The sequence below is a fragment of the Canis lupus genome, chromosome 3 (assembly GCF_011100685.1).
Source record: "Canis lupus familiaris isolate Mischka breed German Shepherd chromosome 3, alternate assembly UU_Cfam_GSD_1.0, whole genome shotgun sequence".
Taxonomy (NCBI): Eukaryota; Metazoa; Chordata; class Mammalia; order Carnivora; family Canidae; genus Canis; species Canis lupus.
Window position 1 is genome coordinate 51,484,306 of NC_049224.1, and position 18,635 is coordinate 51,502,940.

The 18,635-nt window shown below is 42.4% G+C and overlaps 1 long non-coding RNA gene across 1 annotated transcript in view; it reads left to right on the top strand.

Annotated features, from left to right (window-relative positions):
- The window catches only part of LOC111095217, a 65,760-nt gene that overhangs the window by 40,527 nt on the left and 6,598 nt on the right, over positions 1–18,635 (top strand). Inside the window, exons 2-3 of the long non-coding RNA XR_005357040.1 lie at positions 12,615–13,542; positions 17,356–17,481. This is a non-coding gene — a long non-coding RNA (uncharacterized LOC111095217). The remainder of the gene's footprint in view (positions 1–12,614; positions 13,543–17,355; positions 17,482–18,635) is intronic.

The following is an 18,635-nucleotide window of genomic DNA, read 5'->3' on the forward strand; positions in this document are numbered from 1 at the left end:
CTGGGGAAGCTACCTGGAGGCAGGGGGAAGGCAGTGGTGGAGAATTTAGCTTGGAAGAATCCACTGACATTAAATGTTAAGGAGGCCATTGCTGAAATCGTTTGCCAGAGTTTCTCACAGCCATATTTCAGTTTTATGTCATCATTTTTTGCAAAGAGAATTCAGCCTAAAGTAGATAGGAAGATGAGATGCAAATATATATCGTCATGGGAATTTCAACAATTAATAGCAGGGGGTTCTATTCTCCCTCCCCTCATCCTCCTATCACTGGGGACTTTGATAAGTAGGCCAGTGAGACTTCTGTTTGCAACTTTATAGGTAATTGCTGTATGTTTACATTAGCAATATGACCTCCAAAGATTTGAGGACACTGGGAAAAAGGCAAATGCAACCGTGGAAATGACATAAGGCAGACTCGACAGCACAACTTCTCAGAATGTACAACTAGAATAGCGAGATCAGGCTACCTCATTCCCCGAAGGAGGAAGGTTTTATCATAGTCACAACTCAAACAAGACAAGTGGAAGAAGGTTTGGCCAATATCCAGAGACAGTAAAGTGCTTAAAAGAGGTGCTCAGGTTTCATGGGGATCCAGAAAGTATTGCGGGGTCATTCTGCGAGCAATGGCGCAGGCCCCCAGTGTGCTTGGCTGACAGCATGCTGAAAGCCTGCCTGTGTGTGGCACAATTTGTGTGGCCCCAGTGGCGACAGGACCGCTGTGTTACACCGTTCCCAACCATGCAGTGCAGAACTGCACCAGAAACATGTGGGGCACTCATAGCAACAGGGGCGTTCCAGGAGTTCCAGAGCAAACAGCATCTATGATGAAATCCTAGCTCTCCTTCCTAAATTAGCTCCTCAGAGACTCAAGTTTCTCACCTGTAAAATGGGACTACTAACACCTATCCCTCAGGAGAGCTGAAAGTAGAGGTAATACAGTGAATGCACTTAATAGGTACCCAATAGACATGAGGTCTCCTGGATTGCATTGCTGATTTTCCAGAAGTCTGATATGGTAAACTATTGTTCTTTGTCATTGTCTGTAGAAAGTGGGGTAAGGTAACATAATTAACTTAAGCACTGATTTATAATATCAATCTGCTTGAAGTAGGTAGAATGATCTATGAAGACCTAAAGATTTCTCAAAGTCAAAGGCAATTGAATACAGATCTCAGAATCTGAAAGAGAAGGAAGTGGAGGAGTCCTCATTGTGAAGGTCCTTTCAATAGTCAATGCTTCTGAAAGTCAAAGGAATGGTCCAGATCAGGCTCAAGAGAAATGAGTGAGAGAGAGAGAGAGAGCAGTAGAGTCCAGAGCTGTAAAGAGTGGGATCATTTCCAGGTAGATCTGGAAGTAGGCAAGGAGGGAAGCCCTCTGGGCACTGGTCTGACATCATTTACCTGGTCCCCATCCTTTCAATCAACCAGTGATCCTCTGAAGACTCATCCAAAGGCCATACCTCAGAGGCACAATGTTCAGGAAGGAGGCTGTCTTGAATAACTGCACTCTCCTTTCCTTCTGTGCATCTGTCACAAAGCTAGCACTGGAAATGACCCAGGCATCAGCATCAGCATTGCTTCCCATGGTTAATGTGCAGCAGTGACCATCCCTTTGGTCCTAGAGATTCAAATCTGCAGAGAACAGAATGTGCCATCCTGTATTCCCTCATGAAGTGGAAATCTAGAAAGCACTGCTGTCTCTCTTAGGAAACACTCCCAATCCTTCCTTTCAGTCCATTTTCATGTGGTTAGCCCATGTGCTCCTGATCCAGGCCAACATTACCATAAGTGGATCTAATTTCATTTTTGTTACCTGTTCTTGTTTTTGTTGTTTTTCTCTGAAAGGGTAAAAATCCCCAAGGGTAGTGATGCAGGAGGTCAGCAAGCTCACCTTCAACTGTCAAACTCAACCAAGTTATAAATCTGCCTGCCATGGAATTCGTAGAGTGTTTTTATTCCCCTGCAGGTAATTCCTAAACCCTGTGTCCTGCAGAGTGTGTTTCCTGTCCCCAAATCTGGAACCATCCAGTGATAAAGATGAGGGGCCTTCCCAATCTAAGAAAGTTTCACTGCTCTTCAGGAGTGGGAAGCCTAGAGAGACAATTTCAGGAAGACTAAGGGCTTGGGTGCAATCAGGCAGTACTTGACAGGGAAAGACAGTGAGTATTTACACTTTACAGTTTTATTGCCAACATCCTAAAATATGTAGAGACATAAAACTAAGTATATATTCCTTATTCTTTTAATTCTTATACAACTATAAAATCAAAACAAAGTCACAAATCAAATGCAAACAAAGCCAATAATATTTAAATTAACAACATTAATTTAATGTGATGGATATGGTTCTTTTGCTAAAACTAAATTTCAGCTCCCCATGTGAATATCATACTGAATGCTGTGGAATAAATTATTTTGAATTTAGCATGCTAATACTAATGTGGGCTCCATGATGACTCAATTTTTCGATTTTTTTTTCTTGCAAACTACTGCAAAACCATCCCTGGTTCAGGATGCAGTGACATCACTTGGATACAAAGCATCCTTTATGTTCTAATCCACCTCTGTCGTTTCTTCCTTTGCCTGAATGATTGGAATAATACTAGGTGGTTTTGATATTATTCTAAGCAAACTATAAAGGTAGTCACTGAAATGGTGGCAGTATTTTTTTTTAATTTCATGCTAAGCTCTAGAGAGCCTACAGCACATAATTTGGCATAAATATAAAAACACAGATTTTAAATATCATGATAGAGAACTCCCAGAGCTCTCAAGAATTTGTCTGTGGACCACCCCTCCCTTACTCAAGGTTTTTAAACATCCATTAAAAAATAACACTGGTGGGGCACTTGGGTGGCTCAGTGGTTAAGCATCTGCCTTTGGCTCAGGTCGGGATCCCAGGATCCCGGGATCTAGTCCCACATCAGGCTCCCTACAGGGAGCCTGCTTCTCCCTCTTCCTATGTCTCTGTCTCACTCTGTGTGTCTCTCATGAATAAATAAATAAAAGATCTTAAAAAAAACTGGTGATGAAAGAAGCAGAAGGATCATACCAAAGTGAAAGAACTGTAGTATGTTCATATCAAACCACCCATTGGTTTTGCGTTTTCATGGTTCTCATCTTGGGTTCCTGGTTTAGGGAAGGACCCTGGAAGTTTAGTACAGTGAAGCATGGTGAAAAGGGACAGAATGGGTCAGGATAGAACAGGATAAATCAGGGCAGAAGAGACTAATAAGATGATCTGAGCCCAGAAGGAATTAAGGACAGAGAGTCACTTAATTTATATTAAAGCAAATGAAGACCATAGATCCATGTGAGAAAGAATAATTCCAGACTCTCAGCAGTTGGCAAAAGTGGGCTTAGTGAGTGGGGCAAAGAAAGACACTTAATAATTTTTTAATGAATGAATATACAAAAATGACTGATAAATGAAATAATCATTTATTTATTCATTCATCTGAGCATATGTGTACATTGAATATATTTACTAGGTCCTATACTTGCTGGATGTTCTATAAACCAAGCAGACATGGTTCCTCTGCCTAACAGCAGAAACAGCCAAAGTTTTGAACATCAAGGCAAGGATAGAAGCTATTTGCTTACTGCCTTATTTGGAGCCTCCTTCTTTGGAACCAGTTTCGCAGCTGAATCCTTCTGGAAGAGACAGAGACTTCAGTCAGAGGCTTTCTTGCTGTTCCACCTTCAGGGAGCTGGTACATAACCCCTATCAACTTTCGGTCAGACTTCTGTTAGGAGCTATTGCTATAATTATAGAGCTATGCTTTCATTAACCTCAGAAAGGTAAAAGTATACTTTAACAAAACATAGCCATGATTTTATATAAAGATTCTCGGTAGATATATGTGAGCCCAACATCTTGTAGCAGCCTCTAGCCACAAGTACAAGAAAAACTATGGTAATTCTCCTAGGTCCTGATGGAAGGCATCCTGGGACTTCAAACATGAGCCAGGAGGTAGAACACGGAAAAAGAATGTAATGGGGGAAAGAAGTGAACACACTGAGCCTGAACTTGACCAGCTGTGGTCTGCTTCTAAGACCATGGGCAATAGTAAAAAAACAAAAAAAAACAAAAACAAAACAAACAAAAAAAAAAAACACATTGGAAGCTATGCTGACCTTTAAGAAATCCATTATGATGGGCACAGGCAGGGTTTCAGGAGTCTCTGGGTTCTAGTCCTGGAATTCCAAGTATATTCTGAGTTGAAGCAGGATCCCATCTAACAGCTGAAAGGCAGAGTCTGATTTACCAAGGGAGAGCATTTTTTATGTATACAGCACCTGGCATAGAGCCTGGCAAAGGTTCATGAAGAGAAACAAAAAGATGAATGGATGGGATCTTAAGACTAATGGATCATTTGAAGCACAGTAGGTTCTAGATTTCAGGAGGCAAGATGATGCCAGATTCCATCTACTAGTGAGCTAGACTCCTGATAGCAGGGGCTGTCAGGCTCAATAATCATAGGCTTAGGGACTGGGCAAAGCTAGTTCTGTGGCCTAAAGATATCTCATACAGGAATGGGCAGAGATGGAGCAGGGAGAGCAGGTTAGGCTTAGCCTGGTTCTGTGAAGCAGCCCATTCAGCTTTTCTCTCTCATTACTGGGATCAGCACACATACAGTGATAAGTATAATTTTAGGATGATCCCCGATGAGTCACACTTTTGTCTCATCTCTTCCCCTTGAGTGTAAGTAGGACCTGCAACTTGCTTCTAGGTAGCAGAATATGAAGATAATGAAGTCATTGTTCCCGTTGATTATGTTACGTTATGTAAGACTCCATCTTAGCAGACTGGAGGGAGAGATTCCCTGACTGGTCTGAAAGAAGAAGCTTCCAGGCTCTGAAGAGAGACTACTGATGGGACCCTAGGGAAATGACCTGAGGGTGGTCTCTCTAGGAGTTGAGAGTGGTTACCAGCCAACAACCAGGAAGGAAACAAAGACTTCAGTCATATAGTCACAACGAAATGAATTCTACAACAACCATAATAAACTTGGAAATGTTTTTTTCCCCAGTCAAACATCCAGATGAGAATGTAGCCCAGTTAACATCTTGATTGCAGCCCTGTAAGACACTGAACAGCTGTGTTGTGCCATGCCATGCCATGTCCAGAATTATGACTCATAAAACTGTAAGATTATAAGTCTGTGTTGTTTTAAAGCAAAATGGTGGTAATTTGTAATGCAGTAATCAATAACTAGTACACTATCTAGAAAGAAACACCAGCTCTATCACTCACTAATTGTATGTTAAAGTTACTTAATTTTTGTGTCTCAATTTCCTCATCTGCAAGAAGAGGAAGATGATGAAAGTTGTGCCTGCCCCTTAGAGTCCTTACAAGAATAAAATAAATAATTTAACATAAATCTCTTCATAATTAAGGGCAAAACCACTATTTTGGGCATCTTCCTCTTTCAAGACTGGGACTCAATACAAGGGCAGATTTGTCCAAGATCCAAAGCTCGTATTCAGGTTATGTTATATATGGACATATTTGTCTTTTCCTGACTCATAGAGTATTTGATTTCTCTTTCCAGATCCCATTCTTTTCTGTTCCTCATACTGGCTTCAGATGTTTCCTTCCTTGATGCTCAGAGACCCTCACACATTGTTGGGCCCGGAATGGCAAGCCCCAGTTTAGCAATCAGAATCTGAACCCCTAACCACTCTGATCAGTCTGCCTTCTTCACATTGAGAATTTACAAGGATAAGGATGGTTTAAGAGGGACCTAGGTTTCAATCAAGTTGGTCATGGGTGATAACTCCTCAAACCTGTCCCCAGTGTGTGTCACCATTTAGAGCACATTGTTGGTGCCATCAATGATGTTGACTTAAACCAAATGGGTCCAACCAATCACATGTTCTCTCTTAGACCAAGTTGTTCATCTGTAAAATGAGGTTGATAATCTCTAGATAATAGGATTGCTATGAGTACTAATGATAATATGCAAGTGTCTAACATGGAAGTAAGCCCATGGTAGGTGTTTCATGGTAGATTATCAGAAAATAATAGCTATTTTATTAGAGGGAGCTGAAGGGAAGTCTTTCCTGACTCAAGACTCTAGGTCACTACTATCTAATAGAAGTAAATATGGTATGAGCCACAAATGTCAGGCACATATGTAATTTTAAATTTTCTAGCAGTCGCATTAAAAAGGTAAAAAGACTTGCAGCTTTTATAGGAAAGGGGAAAAGGAAGAAAAAAAAAAGGAGAGAGAGAAACAAGCCATAAAGCCATAAGAGCCTGAGGGTTGAGGGAAGGAGGTGGGGTGGGGGGGGGATGGACTAGATGAGTGATGGGGATTCGAGAAGGCACTTGTTAGGATGAGTACTAGGCATTGCATGTAAGTGAAGAATAATCACTGAATTCTATCCAGAAACCAATATTGCACTATATGTTAACTACCTAAAATTTAAGTTAAAAAGAAATTTAAAAAAATAAAAGTTTTGTCAATTTTGACAGTTAAAAACAGGCAAATCACTATTTCTTTTGTATTTCTGTGACTCGGGGCACCTGGGTCTCTGCCCCTCTCTCTCTCTGTCTCTCATGAATAAATTAATAAAATATTTTTTTAAATTATACATGTATTTCTGTGAATCTAGGTGAAGACAAACATCTCATATAGTTGTTGGCTACTTGAATCACCTCTTCTATGAAATGCCTATTCATCTATTTGCTTGTTTTGAGTTGTTTATATTTCCTTAATAATTAATAGGAGATTCTCATATATTAGAAATGTCACTTTTTTCTTGTCATGTGTATTGCAAATACATTCTATCTATTGTTTTTAAGTTTGGCTTTGTTTTATGAGGTCTTTGCTATAAAACAAACTTTTGTGCGTGTGTAGACAAAAACACAAAGGTAAAAAGAAACGTGAAATCTGGTCTACATTTTACATTGATAGTACATCTCAATTCAGACCAACTGCATTTAAATTGGCTGCTATATTGGCCAGTGCAGCTCCACATAGTGAATCACCAGCCAGCCAGTGAATTGAATGAAGTGGTCTGTGAGGGTATTAATACCTATACTGCTATCTTTTCAAGTCCTGCACTATGGACTAGAAGTGAAGAAGAAACTACTGCAAGCCATCATGAGAGCCAACAGAGGTAGATTCAGAATTGTGTAGATTCTTGAAGGCAGTGAATTTCACAGACAGTTCCAGCATCTCTACCAGTTCATTACTAACAAGAGAAACTGTAGCTCTGCCAGAATAGTCTACAGTTAAAGAAAGGGTCTTCATTCTGCCCTCAATCGACAAGCTATAACCATGACATCATTCTGAGACTCACCTTCTTCTATGCACTAGGGAGACTGGGGAAGCAATCCTGCTAATTAGATCTCTATTCACACAGCAGGATTTTTTACCCTCTCCTGAGTTTTCAGCACCTCATCCAATGGGCTGTTCATTGTTTCAGATGGAAAGCCATGCTGCGGGTTCCTCCATCACCCTCCTATGCTCCCCCTCTTCCTTATACAGGCCAACCAGAATACTCCTAAATGGACAAAGTTTGTGGAAAAACACTCGTGCCTGCAGGGACACCTTGGCAGAGAGCTATTTGTGTGAATATTAATTAGCACAGCAGCTAGTTCTGGACAATTGATTCCAAACTCCAGATGTTCCCATTCTAACTAAGAGTCATGTGGAAAGAAAAAAAAATTAATTGGCTAGTATGTTGTTCATTTTTAGTGTCATGTAGTGAAATAATCCAGGACTGCTGAACTTATGGGATTTTGCCTTGTTCCTCTGGACTTTTCAATAATATCTTAATGTACTAACTCATTCTGTCCCTCTTCTGCCTGTATGGTATTTATTTCCTTATGTGTCCTTCAGATGCAACCATGCTCTATTCCTCTTTGACATAATGTTTGTCCTAATAGAGGGAAATGTGGAAAATATGGTGGAATAAAAGGATGTCATGTTTGTAAGCCTCAAGGTGAGCAGGAAAGAATTAAAATCTTCATCTGGGCCATTTACGGGATTTTTCTGAACTTTTTTGTAAAGACTAGACAGCAAAGCTGAGACCTATCCTTAGTTTCCCTGGGTGCAATTTATTATCATATTTAGCGTTTGACATTTTCTAAGAACTTGGCAATCATTGTCATTGCGTCAATCATGACAGCTAGCCCAATTATTCAAAATTAATGAGGAAAAGAGAGAGGACAGAGAAATGGTGTTCATAGGTCTTCCAGAGAACATGTCCCCATACAATCTTGACAATAGCCTCATAATTTTAGTTTCATAACATTTCTTTGTTTTCAGTTGAGGTTCTGTAAGCATTGGAATGATTGACCAGGACCTTGACCTAAAGAATAATAATAATTTTTAAAAATCCAGAAAGATGGGTGGATAAAAAAACTGAATTTTTGAAAGTGCTTACATGAATATTGATCAGAGCCTAAGGTCCAGCCATCCTAATTAACAAGGCTAAGACTCACAATAGGCTCGGGAGGAATGGCCCATTTAGAAGATTCGGGAAGGTCAGGACTAGTTGTACTCCTAGAAAAAAACAAAGTCAAGAGGGAGTCACAACTGGATCACTTATCGGGAGATATAGATACTCACTGGGGTGGTACAAAAGGATGAATAGGGAAGGAGAAAAGGAGGATAGTTTGTCCTGAGCCTCCCAAGAGGATAAGTGACCACAGGCCTCATACCAAGAAATACAGAAGTGGAGGAATTCATATAGGAGACAGAAGGACCCAATACCCTCATATGAGGTCCATTCTGTTTTCCCAAGAAAGAACCAATGGGAACAGTAATAAGCTACACTATTCAATTGGTTCAGCCAAGCTACAAAACTCAATATGACTAAAACAAAACTCCTCCACCTTACCCCAATCCTTCTTTCTGCAGAAATGCCTGTATCAGTAAATATTGCCTCCATCTACCCTGTGTGCATAATGGAAACTCTCCACAAAATAGTCTTGGAGCTCTTTTTTTTTTTTTAAGATTTTATTTATTTATTTATTTAGAGGGATCACATGAGTAGGGTTGGAGGGGGAGCAGAGAGAGATTCTCCAGCAGACTCTGAGCTGAGCATGAGCCCAACACAGGGTTTGATTCCATGACCTTGAGAAATAACTTGAGCTGAAATCTAGATTCAGACACTTAACAAACTGAGCCACCCAGGTACCCAAAATTCTGTCTTTTTTTGCCTCTCATGTTTCTTGTCTCCATTTCTCTTTTCCCCCACCACCACCCTACTCAAAGTACTGCTGGGGGCACTGAATAACATCCAAATGACCCTCCTCATAGCCCTCTTATCCCCTCTCATTCATTCTGTCACAGTAGTTGGAGAAAGGCTTGAGAAATGGAAATCCAATCATTTCACTCACCCAAGTAAATTCTACCAGTGGTTTCCTGTTGCTCTGGGGAGAGAATGGTCCCAATCTTTACCTTGGCCAACAAGGCACAAATGCCTCTTCAGCTCAGTTTTCCATCCAATCCTTCAGACTCACTCAGATCCAGAGCCCCGGCTTTCCTTCAGTTCCTAAGTGCACATGCTCCTGCCTACTCAGAGCCTTCACACATTCTGTTTCCTCCAATTCTTTCCCTCCTTCAACAATTTTTACCCATTCATCCTTCAGTGCAAGCCTCAAAGTTTAATTACTTGGCAAGGCTTTTCTCACCCTTCCTCACGCATGGATGAGGGAATGTCTCCTTGCTATTCCTGGTAGGAACACCCTCACCTTCTCTGGGGTCCTTATAAGGAAGTGTATTTAAATAATTAGTTGTACAAGTGTATCTCTATTCTCCCCATAGGTGGTAAATTCCTGTTGTGTGGCTCCCTTAGGACAATACCTTCTGTCACATTGGATACATAGTAGATGCTAGGGAAATGTTGATGGAATAAATGAGTGAATGAATGAAAGCGTGAATGAATGAATGAAGGCAGTGAAGTAGAAGCTATTGTTCCTACAGTGCCAGCTCTTTAGAAAGCTCTCAGGCCAGCATAATATTCAGCTATAGGCTCAAAGGCAAATGAGAGGCTTCTTACCAGTGAAATGGCTATTGGAAGAGGATTAGGATAGAATTTATGCTAATAATCTATGATTTCTGATTGTGGAAAGGAGTTATTCCAACTTTAGAAATAATAATTAAAAGACAAAAATTAAATGCAGACCTGTATCTTTGATGTTTCAGTCAGGGATTTTGATGGCAAGCAACAGAAGGTACTTCTTTTGAACTTAAGCAAGCACTAAATTTGTTGGAAGGATGTCAGCAGAGAATCAGTGGAAAAGCTGTCCCAGACAATGGGCAGAAATCAAGAGAGGCTGGGCCCAAGAATCAGAGCCACAGTCTGGTGAAGGAAGAGTCTCTTTAGAATCAGCTTCTGGCACTGTCCCTAATGGATTTCCACTGAATCCCCACTAGAGCCTTACTAATGGCCCTATGCCTTTGCCTCATTTCTCTAAATTCAGAGTATAGAGTGAGATTGTCTAATTCTCCTTTCCTGGCACACATGCCAGAGTCCTAGCTATCCTCTATCAAAATGCAGGCCACGAGAAAGTTCTTAGCTGTAGGGACAGTGTTTGAAATATCAGCTCACTAAAAAGTTGTGATACAGGCACTTAATATCTAGAAGTAAAAAAGCACCGTGAACAAACCTTACAGATAAAAATGTTTTTGGTTGTTCTTTTGTTTTGTTGTTGTTGTTGTTTATGTCCAGAAACAAAACATAATCACAGTTAGGCTTTTCCTCCTCCATACCACATTCTCAACTCTGATTTTTCCCACGAGGCTGATACTGAACCTATAAAAGTTTGCCAAAGTTTAAAAAATGGTGAGGGGGTGGGAGAGTTGTGTGAACACAAATCGTATACATTCTGGAAAAGGCTTGAGTTTCTTCCGATGTAAATAAACCCTCGCTTTATTCATAGGGAAGCTGAGGCTGATATAAGTGAGGCTTTCTTAGAGTCTCACTCCAAGTGAATGAACGAAGAAAAGAATCCAGTTTCCCTGACAACCAGTTTTATGCTTGTTTTCATGGTAACAGGCTCGGTCCAGTTTTCAATCCATGACCAAACTTTGCCAAAGTGCCAGATCTGTTTTTAATCACAGCGCTTGACAGAACTTAACCAAAGGTTTAGACCACAACTTGGCAAACTAGGGCCTAGGGGCCAGATCCGGTTTCCACCTGTTTTTGTAAGTGAAGTGTGATTGTTTTTTGTGGTTTTTGTTTTTGTGTTGTGTGTGGCTGCTTTTGTGAATCAACAGCAGAGCAGAGTATTGGCAACAGAGACCTCCTGTCCTGCAAAGTCAAAAATATGTACTATCTGAGCCTTTAAGGAAAAGGTTTGTTGACTTTTGGTTTAGAGTCAAGAAAAATTATGATCCTTCCTTGTCCACATGATTTTTAGCGCTTCAAAGGACTCCAGCACAGAGGAGAGCATCTGTGCGTCTGTGAGCATGTGACTAATGGGATGACATTAACGTTCATTCATTCACTGAGCGAGTCCTAAGAGCGCTCCTGCCATGTTCAAGCTATCCTACCACAGCTGGAGGTGGCTTTGTGTGATGAGAGCACATGAAACATTACTTCATGTAATGTAAGCATCGATCTGTATTCCAGTGTCACATATCAATGAAATATACATGAAACTTGAAACAATTTTTATCATTCTCTTAAATAGTCTATTTTTTCCCCATCCATTGGTACAGAAAACAGTGCTGAGTGCAATAGCATAAACAGCCTCGGGTTTTGTATGTAAAAATTGAGGTAAATAGCAGATCACTTCTTACTAGACAAAATCTGTGTATTTTCCAATCTTTAGATAACTTATAGGGTCAGTTTTGCCTCCACCACATGCTCCCCGAGCCACACACACATATTCATCCAGAGTCGTGCTCCATAAGTGAAGGAGATGGGATTAAATTTTAATCACAGCAAAGGAGGAGACTAGCTGGTGGCCAAGCATGGTTTCCTAATACTTAGCTGCTCATAAAGCAGGCAGCTGAGTCAGACACTAGGGGGCAAGACCTCATCTCACATTTTATGGCTACACTCACTTCTCTCAACCCTATGCCTTTGGACAGAAGCTCGTCAAGGATCCTTTGCTTTGTCACAATGTCCCAAGAAGAGAGAAATAAGCCTTCTCTTACTGGGATAGCTGGATGAGGCCAGATGCTGGGAATAGTTGGTCTTAAGGAACTTAATACTCCCTATCCAAGTTTCTCTTTTGACAAATGATGAAATTCACATCCGAACAGCAGGCTCAAGCTGTGGGGAAAGTCTATGAGGCTGAGGACAGCAGGTGAGCCATCCTGAGAAAAAGAAGAAACCAGAAACTCCTTTGGCCTACAAGAAGCTCCGGCATAACTGTGACTTCTATTCAGAGGATGAAAAGCCCGTGCAGCAGCAGGGATGGTGGCTGAGAAAAGGGAAGTGGGGGGATGGTGTTACCATGCATGGAAAAGTGACCCTTTCTTCCCCCTTGGTAGACCCTGTATAATAAGATTACTGTGTAATCCCTGTTGCTGGTCCTAGAAGCATCCTTATCCTCTGTCCCTAGAAGGGACAGAGAGGCATTTTATATTTGGATCTACTATATATGTATGATCTCTCAGCTGCTCCTTCTAATTTCATTTTCAGACACAGGGATTTGAAGCTGACTGAAGAGAATGGAAAAGCAGGGCCAGCCCCTAGGGCCTCCGGGCACCAACAGAATGCACAAGACCTGCCAAGCACGGAGACATGGCCCCCTCACACCGTACCTGTTGTCCCAGGCCCTAAAGAACTTTGAAGTTCGTGAGGACACAGGGGACGCCCAGGTCACTGCTGGGGCCGCCTGCCAGCCTCCTCGTGCCTGCTTGGAGTCAGCACTGGTCACTCATGGCACTGTCTGATGTAGCCCCAGGGACTGGAAGATGAGAGTTTAGCCAAATCTCAGCTCTGTGGGGCCAACATCAAGTGTCCTTTGCAGTCAGAAGCCCTTGTCAGTACACAGGTGTGAGAGGCAGTGCGACAGTTCTGGGCCACCAGGCACCTTCCACCATAATAATTTTCTCTTGACCACAGTTAGCAGGAGAAATGAAGAACATTTGCCAACCTTGTCTAACAGGGTCGCCAATAAAGGACAAGAGGAGAGGTAATAAAGTACAGAAGTGAAACATACAACAGGAAACAAGAGTCATCTCTGGGCTCATTTCTCTGATTCAGGCATCTGAAGAAAGGGCTGAGTGAACCCCGCTATCAACAACCACCCCAACCTGAGCCAATGACCCCTGAGCGGTGAAGACCAGAGAGGGGAACCTGTAACCCCATGAAGTCATCCAGAGGGCATCAGTGCCATGCGCATGAATTCCAGGTCCTCAACAGTTTAGCCTCCTATGAAGAGAGCCCCGACCTAGAAAAGGCTGGGCTCGCATCCCACTCCGGGCCCTTCTCCTTTGATGACCTTGACAGTCACTTCTCACCGTCACCATGAGAGTTCCCATCTGTACAATGACAGTCAATAGATTAGAAGTCATGAACCCAAATGCCAGTTGGGACCATGCAGATATGGAGATGAACTAAAGAGGTGAGTGTGGTGCTCTGGGGAGTGGTGAGGACTATATGGACAGAAGCTTGGGTCAATGCAAAGGTACAGCCACTACCCTACTTATCCTGTTGCCGCCATGATGAAATGTAAACCAGCATTCCCAGATTTATGACTTTGCAAGGGAACGGACAACTCTAGGCTTCAAGTGTTGGTATATCATTCATTTAAAAAAAAAAAAGTGTGCACATACGCACATACACACACACACACACACATACACAAACACACAATATGGTGGGTCAGATTTGCCATGGGCTGCAAGTTTTTCATTTCTAGAGATGATTGCTGAGATACTTTTTTTGCTCTCATAGTCTGTGATTCTGTCTTCTGCTCCAACAGACACTCAGAAAATGAGAGAATTCTAAAGCCTTCTGAAACAAAAATAGGGTTGGATCTCAGAGCATGCAAAGTACTAGAGCTCTGGGAACTTTCTGGAACCAGAGGTCTGCAAGGCAGCTCCAGGCAGAGCTTCTAAGTCTGTCCCTGCCTCAGATATGACACTTCCACAGTTTAAATTATTTTACAAAGTGAAGTACAAAGGGAAGGGAAGTTGGCTTGGGAAGGCATGCAGCAAGCTGAGAATAAATCAGGGGCCAGTGGGAAGAAAGACTTCTGGCTCCTTGCTTTAAGAGCACCCACAGAAGGAAGGTCTATGGGTGCACTCAGCAGAGGTTCTGCAGAGACTGGACTCCCACCCAGTTCAGCTCCCTCTTTCCTCTCCCCCGTCCTGAGCCTTTTTCTGTCAAGAGCCTGCCCTGGGTCATCCATACTGTGTCTAGAAGGCAACATTTACAGGAATGATTTCAGAGGGAGAACTTGCACTGGAAACCACAGATCTTGACATGATAGAAACTTCTTTCTGGATCCACCTACCTGGACTTCCTGTTGGCCATTCAAAGTCACCTTGGTAATAACCCATCTACTGATTGCTGAGCCCATTTCTCCATGGGCATTATTTTTCAGTCCCAACTCTTTGAAGAAAGCACTGCTATTTTTCTAGTTTCACAGTTGACAAAACTGAAGCTGATGGAGAAATGCTAAGCACTTTGGCCTGAGTTCACAGCCAGAAGGGGAAGAAGTAGGTTTGGAGCCTGGGACAGGAGCCACAAGCCCACAGAACTTGTCCCAGGCTGAGAGACACCTAGAGCCTTGGATCTTCCCCTTTGGCTATCCCTGCTCCAACCTCCGCCTCAAATACACACATCCTCAGTCAATGCCCTTCTTATCTGGAACTGGAGCTGGGAGGGCAGGCCACTGAGGAAGAGAAATTTGGAGGAGTTCTCCCACCAGAAGCGAGGAGAGAGTTGGAGGTCGCCAGATAAAAATGCAGACATCCTCCTGACCCTGAAAACTGCCATAGGTCCGGGGTGAGCAGCCTTCTCTGGCAGGCAGTTCAGCCAGAGGCCATTGAAATCAGCCCAGGGCTGGATCTGCAACCAAATTCTGTGTTAGGGTGAGGCCACCTTTTCTCTTAAATAATAAGATGAAATGATTTTCAGGGGATTTGGGAAATCTGTTTGTTTATTTGTTTCCCTCTGCTTGGCACATCTCCACACCAAGAGCCCGCATTTACTGCAGATACAATGTGCCAGCCCCTGTACTAAGTACCTTGCACGCTTCATCTCATTTTCTCCCCACAGCGATCCTACAGATAAATGGCATCATTGTCCCCATCGCACTGATAAGGAAACTGACCTCAGAGAGCAGAAATGACTTTGAAAATGGCCCAACTATTAAATGGCAGAGTAGAGTTTCAAACGCAGACAGTCTGCTGCCAGAGAGCACAGTCTTACCTACAACACCATCCTGCCTCCCAGAATAATAAAGCCAATATTTACGAAGTGCATACCCCATGCAAGCACAGCGCCATGTCCTTTTCTTACAGGGTGCCCTTTGATCCAAACGATGACCTAGGAGATAGATACAACCATTATCAGCCTTAGTCCGCAGATGTGCAAAACAGGGCTGCAGAAGTTAAGGTGACTTGCTCAGAGATACAAGTTTGGAAAGTAAGAGAGCCAGGAATGGAACATAGACAATTTAAGTTCAAACATCCTCCTCTCCTAGTCCTATTTATTCCCTAAAATGCCAAGTGACACTCCAGGGCCAGGTGAGTTGGAGGAGGGCAGATAAGAGGGAGAGTAGGGGGATGGAGAGAGGGAAGGGAAGGAAGGAAAGGTAGGTGCCAGGTAGAGAGGGGAGAAGGAGGGGAATATTATAGCTACTAATAGATAAGCCAAAGGGAGGATGGGGGGATTGTGTTACAAATGCCACATTCTTTTGATGACCCAGATAAAACCCTCTCATTCTGAAGACAGTGCCCCCTCCACTGTGGGCAGGGGCAGTGGGGAATTGCATGAAGATGGCTGGGGGCAGGGGGGCAGCAGGGAGGGATGTGCATGGCTGTGTGTGTCTGCTTGGAACCTTTTCTGAATCCCTTTTTGCACTTTTCAATAAGATTCAAAACCATAAATTATGTAAAGCCGAAAGCTAAAAGGGCAGACCCTTTCTGGAGTTCATTTCAAGTCTGAAGTTCAGAACGCTTTTAATGACATAATTGCAAAAGGCAAAAATCTGTTGGAGTGCAAACTTCTCTTTGAACAAGGAGTGAATTCTCAGACAGTGGCACAGTGTTCCTCTCTCTGTGTCCCTGGGGAGGGGGTGGGGGTAGGAGCATGGGGCAAGAGACACCACAGCCAGGGGTCGGGGAGAGGCCTGGGTTTTGCCAAGAGCAGTGGGCTCTGTTCACCATCCTAGAAGTGGTTTTAACTTTTTCTTTGGATCTAGAGCCGATGGGTTATAAAAAGAGTAGGTAAGGATATCAAAATTAGAATGATCTTAGGATCTCAGTGCCTTTAAAAACTATATATGCATGGGGCCCCTGGCTGGGTCAGTCTGCAGAACATGTGACTTTTGATCTCAGGGTTCTGAGTTCAAGTCCCACACTGAGAGGTAGAGCTTACTTTAAAAAATAAAATATAAACAAAAATAAAAGCTATGTATTTTTGCTTCCAAATACATACTGTCTACACACGATTGGTGAAGACATACACTGGAATCAAATATTTCTTCCAAGTGTGAACCCAATTTTCAATTCTCCTGTCCAGAGGCTCCTATTCCTGCCAGAACTCTGTGTTTTTTCCCAAAGAAATTCTATACTTCAGTGAGCTCCCACATCTATGCACTACTATGAAATCACCAAGGTCGTGGGTGCTTGCTCCAGCTGGTCCTACTCAAGTCACCTTCGTCAGCCTCCCTAGTCTCTCTGTGTCTCATTGTGATGGTTGGTTAATCAGGGATCATTCTGGGAAGCACCGGAGAGGGCCGGTTGTAAGGATTAAATGAGTTAATAATTGTAGAGTTTTAGAACACCAAATGGCCCTTAAGGCCAATCTATGTTACCTGCTACTACATAAGGATATTATTTTTTATGTACAAATGGCCAAATACTATACATCTCTACTGAACCCTGCCTTTTTCACCCAACCTTTCAACCAACTCTGTATAATTTACAGAGCTGCCTTGTAATGGCAGGATAATATTCCACTGTATGAATGTGCCATTCAGATTGAAACCGCCTCCCACAGATGGACATTTAGGGAGTTCGCATTTTCTTGCTGTCACAAGGCTGCAGCAGTTGCCAACCTGGAATATGCCTCTTTGGTCACAAGTGCAGGCGTATCAAAGGATGGTGTCAGTCAGCCTCAGCTAACTAGACTGTGGCAACACATAATTTCAACATCTCGGTGACTTAATACAACAAAAGATTTATTTCTTTGTTTCCCATTCCAGTGCTAATTAGGTCTCACTCCTTGGCAACTCTCCTCCTCCAATGTTGACTGGGGGATCCCAGATCCCAGCAACTTCCAAATTGCAACTCCACATTTTAGAGTTCTTTACAGCCAGCCTGTGAACCAGGTAAGAGACCACCTGCAGACCTGCTCATGTAGCTCAGAAGGGAAGTCACACATCACGTGGGTTCACTTTCCCTTTGGCCCCAGCCTAAACCCAAGTGTAGTCAGGAAATCCAATCTTCTAGGTTATCCAGAGGTGTGGGGAGGTTCTTTGGGTCAAGGATAAATTCTGGATATTGACTTATGCAGCAGGATGTATTTTGAACTCATAATATTTTTTATGGATTCGATATCAATTAAAAAATTCAGTTAATAGGACTGCAACCCGTAATGATGGAAAGTTCCTATGCATTTAATGGTGCTTTTAAAGAATATGTATGTTTTATTAATCACAACTCTGTTTGCATTGAGAAAAAATAAATGATAAATAATGTAAGGTGGAGACATATTGCTTATTCTATCAATAATTATCGGTGTGCATAGAGATTCCAAGACTTTGTGAAGTGATTCCACTGTCCCAGGGAGTCTGCAGACAAAGGTCAAGCCATTGATCCTCTGTGAAAGTGCTCAAAGGTAGCCATAATCTTTATCAGGGTAGCTCATGAACAGATTTACTCAAGTCTATCTTAATTCTATATTGCTTGAGCTACTGAAGAATGTAAGGTTTCACTCCTACCTTGCTGACCCCTCAACCACCCATTCCCAATATGGACTTCAGTGATCTTTGACAAATGCAGACCACGTCATGTCACTCCCATCAGGGGTTCCCATGGCTCCTAAAATAAAATAAGCTTGACTATAACCTCCAAGGCCAGGAATAATCTTACTCCTTCCCACTACTCCAACTTCATTCATTTTACACAAATCTTCTCTTTACTTGCAGTCAGTCAGATTGATCTCCTTTCTGTTCCTTTTATATGCCACACGATCTTTTCCTTTGGACCTGCTTTGCTCTCTGTCTAGAACACTCTCCCCATATCCGGCTTGCTGTCATCATCCTTCTAGACTGGGCTCAGATGCCACCTCCTCAGAGAGGCTCCCCCCACATCATCCCATCTATTTCCTCCAGATAACTTTCTCAGTGTAAATATCAAGTGTATTATTAATATGCTCATTCTCCTGTTGCCCCCACCAGAATATAAGTTTCATGAGGGCAAGAATAATAAATATCTTGTTTATGATACTGTGCACTCAGCAGGGCTGTGGTGATGAATAATT